The sequence below is a fragment of the Elephantulus edwardii genome, unplaced genomic scaffold (assembly GCF_000299155.1).
Source record: "Elephantulus edwardii isolate Elephantulus edwardi_28Jun2011 unplaced genomic scaffold, EleEdw1.0 scaffold00020, whole genome shotgun sequence".
NCBI classification, from domain to species: domain Eukaryota; kingdom Metazoa; phylum Chordata; class Mammalia; order Macroscelidea; family Macroscelididae; genus Elephantulus; species Elephantulus edwardii.
The window spans coordinates 11,761,424-11,772,424 of record NW_006399770.1 but is presented as its reverse complement, the minus strand read 5'-3'; the positions used below and the strand labels follow the sequence as shown (position 1 = coordinate 11,772,424).

Sequence of the window (11,001 nt, the reverse complement as noted above, 5' to 3'; positions counted from 1 at the left end):
TTTATGACAAGAAATACTGGTATGTACACACAAAGGAACCCTGGTGGTAACATGTGTTGTATATAGACTGCTTACCTAAAGGTCACCTGTTTTAATCTGCCTGTGTGCAATGGGATAAAGATAAGCAGTCTCCTCCCATAAAGATTTGCAACCTTGGAAAACCTATGGGGAGTCATTGTAACTCAGAATCAACTAGGCAGCAGTGGGGGTTTTGCTGTGGGTCATTGTGAATGAATAGAAATATGTTTGTACTAGAATTTTTCCTCAGTAATTCAGGTTCATTCAAAGAAAAGGAGCAGAGGAAGAGTAGTTCAGGGAAGGTTTTTTTCTTCTAGCAATTTGAGCTCAATACTTCAACCTTTATAGACTATATTACTCACATTTTGAATTAGAATATAAATAAGCATAACCTAACCAGTCTTTTGATACCAATCATTTGTGATATTCTAATAAACTCTTAGGAGTTATAAAGAGCTATGTGGGGAAGGACACAGGGACATTCATTGCCCTGACATGAAGCATTTTGGAAGCTTTGATTCTTGATTCTTCTTTTTTTCCTTATTCACCTTCCTTACGGCTTTCTCTGCCCTCTACTGTTAACTCTCATTATTTGATCTCTTGAAAACTATCCTTGCAACCTGCTTGCCCATTTCCAGTCCCTATCCATTGCCTTAATATTATGTCTTCTGTAGTTATTCACTACAGAATAGAGAATGTCAAAGAATCCCAGTTAACTATGAGGCTGTGATGTCTAAAATTAAAACAGAACAAAGGAGACTCTTCTCTCAAGAAACAAAATGCTTGGGATTTGTGATAGTTATTTTTTAAAAAATAAAATGTTTTTTTCTAATTGTGATCTTAATGCAAGTTTATAGAAAAGTTTTATTTTCATTCATTCATTGTTTCATATTTTCCTTCCTCTCCCAATAGTTATTTTCATTGCTAATGAGGTAAAAAGCTGTGCTGCAATCCTGAAGCACATGGTTTGAGGTCACCAGCTGGTCTAACAGCACTTAACAACTACAAAGGTACTGATAGGTACATATGTAAAACTGGTTTTGAGTTAACCTGTTACATACTCTAGAGACTTAACAGGGATATTTATGCATAGACCACAGCTCCATCAAAAGTTAATTTAAAATGACTGATACTCCTTAAGTAGCATTGTACTGCTTAACTTTAGTTACATTTTAAAAACACCTAAAACGTTGCAACTTTGTAAGCATTTAATGCTGATTCTTTTGCAATTGTGGATTTGGCAAAGGTTGTTGAATATCATAATGAATAAATTGCCAAAAGAACAAACTAATCTGTTTTAAGTGCAAGAAGTAGAAGAAGTTCAAGCAAAGTGTTCCATAAAGACAAAGATGGTGACACTTAGCCCCTCATAATTTGTAGGTTTGCAGGAGTCCTTGGAAAAAAGTATAGTGTCATCAAGAGAAGGTCTTCCAGAACATGGAGTGATAGAGTGACTGCAACAATGTAATTGGACGTGGTAGAAATTGTGCAGAAGGCATATAATAGGGCAAGGCTGTGGTCTGTTATATAGAAGAATTTCTTTGAGTCAGTCAACTTGAAGGTGATTTGTCGTAGCTACTTTTCTTATATAAGTAGTTCATCCTTGCAATAATGTAGATGGCACTGAGGATCCCAAATGGACTCACACATATGTGGTGGTGGTTGTTGTTATGTGCCGTTGAGTCACTTGCCATCAAGTTGCTTGCAACTCATAGAGACCCTATGTACAACAGCCCTATAAAACCTGCTCTATTCCTTGCCAGTCTTATTGACTTTGATCCCCAATACTCCTGTGATGGAATTAATCCATCTGATCGAGGGTCTTCCTCTCCTGCACTGTCGCTCCATCCTCCCAAGCATGACGTTCTTCTTCAAGGACTGATCCCGCCTTGCAATATGTACAAAGTACATCAGATGAAAGCTTCAGAATCCTTGCCTCAAAGGAGCAGCCTGGCTTCACTCTCTCCAGGACGAACTTGTTTGTTCTCCTAGCAGTCCATGGTATATTCAGTACTCTCCTTCAGCACCACAGCTCAAAGGCATCAACTCTCCTTCTGTCATCCCTAGTCATTGTTCAGCTCTCTGATGTATAGCATTTAATTACAAAAACTATGGCCTGTATCAAGAGTACCTTAGTCTCCAGACAGACATCATTGCTCCTTAGTACCTTGGAGAGGTCTCTGACAGCAGACGTGCCTAATGCAATTTGTCTTTTAATTTCCTGGCTGCTGGTACCAAGAGTGTTGATTGTAGAGCCAAGCAAAGAGAAACTGTCAACAATCTCAATCTCTTCATAATCCATCATGATGCTGCCAATTGGCTCAGTGGTGAGAATCTTTGTTTTCTTGATGTTGAGCCTCAATCCATATTGAAGGCTGTAGTCCTTGACCTTCTGTAGCAAGTGCTTCAGGTCCTCCTCAATTTCAGCATGCAGATAATAACACAGATTGTTGATAAGTCTACCTCCAATCCTAATGACATACTTCTCCTCATTAAGCCCAGCCTCCTGGATAATCTGTTCCACACACATATAGATTGGAAAGATATGGAGAAAGGACACATCCTCGATTCATACCCTTCCCAATTTTAAACCATGCAGAGGTATTGGTAATAGCTTAGTCTAGGATAGTTTCCCTGTGGATTCCTTTCTATGTAATCTCAACTATAACTTATAGTATAAAAGCTTTGTAGTGTCATAATGAATGACCAGGAGATCTTTTTCTATATTTCTTAAAAGGACAGTTTTGGTAGCACAGTTCATATGAAGTCATGCTGTTAAATCAAAAGCTGTCTTTTTAGGGGTTCAAATCCTTTGATACCTCTTTTGAAAAAATATGGAAAATCTCCTTCCATTCAATCTACAGCCTTGGAAACCCAATAGAGGGCCAGCTATGAGTCAGTGCCCACTTGACAGCAGTAAGAAAGTCGAGAATTTTATGACAAGAAATACTGGTATGTACACACAAAGGAACCCTGGTGGTAACATGTGTTGTATATAGACTGCTTACCTAAAGGTCACCTGTTTTAATCTGCCTGTGTGCAATGGGATAAAGATAAGCAGTCTCCTCCCATAAAGATTTGCAACCTTGGAAAACCTATGGGGAGTCATTGTAACTCAGAATCAACTAGGCAGCAGTGGGGGTTTTGCTGTGGGTCATTGTGAATGAATAGAAATATGTTTGTACTAGAATTTTTCCTCAGTAATTCAGGTTCATTCAAAGAAAAGGAGCAGAGGAAGAGTAGTTCAGGGAAGGTTTTTTTCTTCTAGCAATTTGAGCTCAATACTTCAACCTTTATAGACTATATTACTCACATTTTGAATTAGAATATAAATAAGCATAACCTAACCAGTCTTTTGATACCAATCATTTGTGATATTCTAATAAACTCTTAGGAGTTATAAAGAGCTATGTGGGGAAGGACACAGGGACATTCATTGCCCTGACATGAAGCATTTTGGAAGCTTTGATTCTTGATTCTTCTTTTTTTCCTTATTCACCTTCCTTACGGCTTTCTCTGCCCTCTACTGTTAACTCTCATTATTTGATCTCTTGAAAACTATCCTTGCAACCTGCTTGCCCATTTCCAGTCCCTATCCATTGCCTTAATATTATGTCTTCTGTAGTTATTCACTACAGAATAGAGAATGTCAAAGAATCCCAGTTAACTATGAGGCTGTGATGTCTAAAATTAAAACAGAACAAAGGAGACTCTTCTCTCAAGAAACAAAATGCTTGGGATTTGTGATAGTTATTTTTTAAAAAATAAAATGTTTTTTTCTAATTGTGATCTTAATGCAAGTTTATAGAAAAGTTTTATTTTCATTCATTCATTGTTTCATATTTTCCTTCCTCTCCCAATAGTTATTTTCATTGCTAATGAGGTAAAAAGCTGTGCTGCAATCCTGAAGCACATGGTTTGAGGTCACCAGCTGGTCTGCAGGAAAAAAATGGGCAGTCCCCTTCTGTGCAATTAACTGCCTCTAAAAACCCCTCTGAGAGCCAGCTATGGTGGGCTCTGACTCTCTGGCACACAGCAACAATGATGTTACTTTAGAGAATTCTGGTCACATGGTCTATAGTAAGTTATACTGCTAACCTGAAGGTTCTACCAACTGCTTTAAGGAATAAATATTGACAATCTCCTCCTGCTAAGTTTTCAAACTCAGTGACCTAATGAAGTTGTCTCTGTGAGTTAGAATACACTCAACAGCATTGAATTTACATTCAGAGTTACTTCAGTTATTGAATTGGGAAAATCTGCTGTTAAAGACCTCTTTAAAGTTCTAAAGAGTAAGGTTATCAGTTTAAAATCTAAGGTGTGCCTGATCCAAGATATGATATTTTTAGCTGTTTTGTATCCACATGAAAGATAGACAATGAATCAAAAAGATTGCAGAAGAATCTATGCTTTCAAATTGTGGTGCTGGCCCAGAGTATTTCATGTATCATGAATGGCCAAAAGAACAAACACAAATCTGTGTTGTAAGAGATGTAACCAAAGTACTACTCAGAGGCAAGGATGTTGAGACTTTGTCTTGTATTCTTTGAGCATGTTATAAGGAGGAGCTAGGCCTGGGGTATACATCATGCTGGGAAAAGTAAATGGTAATGAAAGAAAAAGGAAGAATAACAGCATGATGGCTTGGATGGCATAAGATTGGGCAGTATCTTTTTCTCATAGGGCCACTATGAATCAGAGTCAATTCAATAATACCTTACTATAATGACTTATTTTTTGTGCTTCTCTTTTCAGGCATCCTTGGTTTACACTGGAAGCATTTGAGCATCAAAATTGTGGTCATTTGAACATCAAAATTGTGGTCATGATTATCTATTTGTCATGAGTATGTGTATCTGATGTAGGATATTTTTCTCACTAGTAAAAATAATAAAGGCAGCCATGGTGGATTAGCTAGCAACTCAAAGGCATACGGTAAGAATCCATCAGCTCTCCCAAGGCAAACAATGAGTGATGTGTGATTTACTGTCTCTGAACACATCCTGGAGGGTCAGCTATGAATAGGTTCAAACTCAACATTACACAACAATTGTTGTCCTAGTGGCCTCACTCTTGGTCTAAATTAATAAGGAATTGTTCTGCCAATTAAAAGGTACACAGTTCAAATCTACCAGCTCCTCTGCAGAAGAAAGATGGGCAATTCTGTGTGATTAGCAGCCTCTGAAAATCTATTGGAGAGTCAGCTCTTGTCAATTTTAGCTTGATGGCAAAAAAGAACACAAAACAGCAGCAAATAAAATAAATTCTAATATGTGATTTCCTGTTCTCAAGCTAAGCATAATCTGTAAAAGTCCAAATAGATGTCAAAAAAGCTTTCTTATTCTCAGAGGTTGATTTTAGCATCTAGTTCAATATTAATATTTTTTTCTGTTATGAATGAACTGTAAAGCTTTGGTTTCCTAAACTGTGGTGATTGAATGTGAAACTCCATGCTGTGAAAATTTCCAGTGCTCTTACTCTATTTGTGATTCAGGACTTTGCTTTATATGAGAACCACTCATACTTCATCAAATAATTCAGTGATATGAACCTGATATTCTTAAATGGGAAATTCATAAGACATATGGTGACAGCATCTGGGATCACATCCACACCATTTCAGATGACTTTATAGAAATGCTGAAGACATATGGATATGCCAGCTGGGCCAGTGTCAAAAGAAACCTCTAACTTGTTCAAGTTAACAATATATATTAAAAGGAATGACAGTACTATTCGTCAATTACATTCTTTTCCTGGTTCTTTCTATTTAAGAGAATTCCAAGAATGTTACAAGGGTAACAAAAGCAATAATAAATTCATTACTCCTCTACCTAGGTTAATCTAGATGTATGCATGGAACTGATATATGTAATTTATACTCTAAGAATAACTCAAATTTTGAAATTTTTTTATTAAGTATGTTTTTTTTTAACCCAAGTCTGACATACTTTGGGCATGTTTCAAGGAGGGACCAATCCTTGGAGAGGGACATTATGCTTGGGGAGGTGGAGGGACAGCGCAAGAGAGGAAGACCCTGGATGACATGGATTGACTTGGTGACTGGGATAATGGGTTTAGGTATGTCAGAGACAATGAGGTTGGCTCAAGATAGAGCAGGGTTTAGCGCTGTTTGTACATAGGGTTACAATGAGTTGCAGGTGACTCGATGGCACATAATAACAACAATAAATCAAGAAAGAACTTCTATTTCTATTTAAATTCTGTGATATCCTGAAAGAGTGGAAAAGGAGAAAACAGACATGAGTTGAAATGTTGGTTTCTCCATTGTGATTTGTGTAATTTAGATGAAGCTATTAAACCTACTAAAGATCTTGGCTGGCTGAGCCCACAGGCAGTTGCACTGATAACCCAAAGGCACCCCCTCTCTCACCCATGATTGAAACTAACAGTATTTCCACAGGAGAAAGATGGTCATTTTTTGCAATCTATAGTCTCTGAAACGCAGCTGAAGGGTCAGTAATGAGTCAGTTCCAACTCAACTACCATAAGTGAGTAAGTGAATTTCTGCATCCAAGCAGCTCTGGGGGTAAGACCAGCAATGCCTTGCACTGCAAATCGAAAGTCTCCATTTTGCTTTCCACGCTATTCATGAAAGGGTCCATTCGGTGTTGTTCTGGTTCCCGTCTTAAAGGGGAAACTTCCACAATGTCCGGAGTCCTTGATGTCCTGCAGATGAAGGAGGAGGATGTCCTCAAATTTCTTGCAGCAGGAACGCATTTGGGCGGCACCAACCTTGACTTCCAAATGGAACAGTACATCTACAAAAGGAAAAGTGATGGCATCTACATCATAAACCTGAAGAGGACCTGGTAGAAGTTGCTCTTGGCTGCTCGTGCCATTGTTGCCATTGAAAATCCTGATGTCAGTGTCATATCCTCCAGAAATACAGGCCAGAGAGCTGTTCTGAAGTTTGCTGCTGGTGGTGGGGCCACTCCTATTGCCGGGCGCTTCACTCCTGGAACTTTCACTAACCAGATCCAGGCAGCCTTCCAGGAGCCTCGTCTTTTGGTGGTTACTGATACCAGGGCTGACCACCAGCCTCCGACAGAAGCATCTTATGTTGCCTTGCCCACCAACTGATACCAGGGCTGACCACCAGCCTCCGACAGAAGCATCTTATGTTGCCTTGCCCACCATTGCCCTGTAAAACACAGATTTTCCTTTGTGCTATGTAGACGTTGCTATCCCGTGCAACAACAAGGGAGCTCACTCTGTGGGTCTGATGTGGTGGATGTTGGCCCGGGAAATTCTGCTCATGGGTGACACAGTCTCCCAGGATCACCTGTGGGAGCTCATGCCTGATCTGTGCTTCTACAGAGATCCGGAAGAGATTAAAAAGGAAGAGCAGGCTGCTGCTCAAAAGGCCGTGAGCAAGGAGTTTCAGGGAGAATGTACATCGCCTGCTCCTGGATTTACTGCTGTTCAGCCTGAAGTTACAGACTGGTCTGAAGGCATCCAGGTGCCCTCTGTGCCGATTCAGCAGTTCCCTTGGAGACTGGATCGCTCAGCCTGCAACTGAAGACTGGTCTGCAGCCCCCACCGCTCAGGCCACGGAGTGGGTGGGCACCACCACGGAGGGTCTTAAAAGGTCTTTTAAAAAGTGGAAGTAAGGTTGACAGAAAATAAACAATTGTTTCATTAAAAAACAACAACAAACAAACAAACAAAATCTCTCCATTTCGCCAAAGTTTCAACTCACCCTGAGGGGAAGAGGGATTGTTCCTTACCATTAAGATATGCAGCCTTGCAACAATGAATGACTGGAAATATAAGTTCACTATAAACTTTCATTAAAAGCTCAATCACAAAAATAAAATGATTTACAGCCTTGACAACTTGACCGGAGGTTTCTAAGAGCTGGACCCCACTGTGTGGCAGGGGTGAGTTCTGGATGCCTGACTATTAGAGCTGTGCAGCTGGTACGTCATGATTTGAATGCAACCACAACTCTGTGGGAGAAAGATGAGCAATCTCCTCTTACAAGATTTATAGCCTCAGATAACTTTGGAATGTCACCTATGAGTCAGTTCTGATGTGATGTCAATGAATATGCATATAGGTAGAAGCAAGTTCTCGTTGATTTTGTTTTGTTTTAGTTATATTTCTGTGTTAGTTAAATTGCAGTGTTTTTGTTGATTGTTTTCAAGTTGAGCACGACTGATAGTGACCCTATGAACAAAAAGCCTGAAGCCCCTCTATAGGTATCGACATTTATCAAAGTTCACAGTTTCTGGAGGCATGTAACCATGTAGGATGTGGATGTAACTCCTGCTTCCATAAATTGCAATAGGCTATATCATACCCGTAAACTTCAGCCAAAAAACAAATAATGCATATTTCTAGCTCACAATACCGGTCTATTAAACATTAGCTGGAGATTTTAATAAAACATGAAATCGAACTTTTTACATTGAGCCAGAATTTCTTTAGAACCTACCTTCCAGCTCGTTTTCAGAAGCTGTAAATTGCATGGGGGTAGGGGTTGGGGCTGGGGATTGCCCATCTTTTTCCCAAAAAGCAACTGATGGATTCGAACTGCCTGCTTTTGGGTTGGCAGAACTTTTGTGTTGGTCCACTAGACCACCACATTGTTGTTGTTATTTTTAGATACTATCAAATCAAATATGTCTCATAGTGGCTCTACGAACAACAGATCTGACTCCTACCCTATCATGCACCATCTATATCCAACACACTTGAGCCATTGCTGCAGTCACTGTGTCTTGATGAGGGTCTTTCACTTTTTCCCTGATCATTCACTAGAGTCATTAAAAATTGAGTCATAGGCTGAGAGGAGAAAACATTTTAGAAATTGTCACTAAAATTGACACATGACAAGGTGTTACTGACTGTGTGCTAAAAAGAAATAATTCCCTGGGGGCTCTGTGAATTACACTGATAACCCAAAATCCTCTGGTGATTCCAATTCACCAGAACTCCATAGGAGAAAGGACAATCTCCTCCCGCTGTTATTTACAGCCTTAGAAACTCAGTGGAGTGTTGTTGTGAGTTTATATATTTATTTATTTATCTATCCCATTTATATATTTATTCCATGGCAGTGAGTTTGAGTTTCTTTCTCATGGTCACAGTAAATCACACATCCGTGCTTGGATTGAGTAGAGTGGGACAGTGCCCAAGGAGGGAGAATCAGCACCAAATATATATAAAGTGCTCCAATGACCCTCTGTCAGAACAGTTAAGAGGATAAATTGCAAGTAGTTCACTAAATTCTTTTTACTTATTCAATAATTTTACCCAGACTTACTGTGTTCTAGGTGCTGTTCCTGCTTATAAAGCAGTGAAGAAGACAAAGTTCCTCCGAGAACTTTCATTTTATTGGAGAAATTAGGAGAACAAGAAAATAAGGTTGCAACATAATTTCAAGTAATTCTAAGTATTATGAAGGAAAATAAGGAAAGAAGATTGAGAGACAGAGGAGCAAACATTGTCCTTATTGGGTTGGATGTCGCTGAATTGGTTCTGACAATTCAATATATAATATATAGCAATTCCATACACAATAGATCAAAACTTGCCACATCCTCAGAATCTCCACCATGCTTTAGCCTATTGTTATAATCATTACGTCATTCCATGCCGTTGTGAGTCTTCCACCCCTGTGTTGACTCTCTGCCTTTGTAAGCATGATTTCCTTATCAGAGGAGCAGAATTAGAGGGTAGATATTTCAGGCAAGATATTTGATTTCCTATACACTGTAAATAAATCTTCACATCCAATATATGTTTCTTTGTGTTGCCCCCAATATGCTAGCTATTAGCATCAATAAGAGAAAAATCAAAACAAACTTTGCAACTCTTAACACAGAAAAAAATTAAAATTCCTAATTCTTGCAAGGAAATAGTACAACTGATACACATATTTCTGCTGGCAGTGTAAGTCCTTTTGGAAAGCAATTTGGCGCTACATTTGATGAGCTACTAAAATGTTCATATCCTTGACCCAGAAATATTATTCTCAGTAATTTGACTCCAAAAGTGATTTAATTTAACTTAATAATCACAAAGATTATTGTTGCAATGTTATTTATGATATAAAAAACAGTGTGAGTCAAGGAATTGTTAAATGGATGATGGCGTACCAATTATATAGAAATGAATATAGTCATTAAAATGAAAATTATCAGATTGCATGACAAGTGAAAAAATGTTTCATGACATGGTTTTAAATGAAAATATAGGAGACAATTTATACTTCATGATTAATATGATGTAAAAATTATATATGCAAATGAGTAGGATTAAAAGAAAACTTAAAAAGTAGAAAAGTAAAACCTAGAATGTATATGCAAATCTGTGGTAATTAAAAAAAAAGTATTTCACTCGTGTCTTTACTAACAACAAATACTTTCTACAGAATTATATAATGAATCTGAAATTGTAAATAAAATGGAGAGAAATTACTATACTCCTCATCATGTATTTGATGTTGAGTTAAATCCTAGTATTTAAGGGATAGAAATCTAATATTAAAGTCATTGCTCATATAGGAGAAAATGAATCAGATTGTTGTTGTTGTTGTCTTTATGTATCATCAAGTAATATTTGACTCATAGCTGACCCTCCCGTGGGTTTTCAGGTGCAGTAAATCCCGCAGAAGACTGCTCATTTTTCTCCCATGGAGTATCCAGTGGAATTGAACCACATGCCCAAGGCAGGAAGTGCAACTCCTTATCATTAAGCCACCAGAGCTCCCTAAAATGATGGACTGTTGTTATAATGTATTTTCAAGTTAGACATAACTCATAACTGACATTAAAGTAGGTTTTCAGAGAATTTAAATTGCATAAAAGGAGAATTATTGCTCATCTTTCTCCCAACAAACCACTAGTAGATTCAAACCATGTGTCTTGGAGTTGACAGTGCAACTTCTTGTCATTAGGCCACTAGCGGTCCTTCAATCTTGTACAAAGACCAGTTATTTTTTTTTCTAAAGGA

At 38.3% G+C, this 11,001-nt stretch overlaps 1 pseudogene; it reads left to right on the top strand.

The window, feature by feature from the left end:
* Window positions 1-6,687: 6,687 nt before the first annotated feature.
* Window positions 6,688-7,652, top strand: LOC102869925 (annotated as a pseudogene).
* The last annotated feature ends 3,349 nt before the right edge of the window (window positions 7,653-11,001 follow it).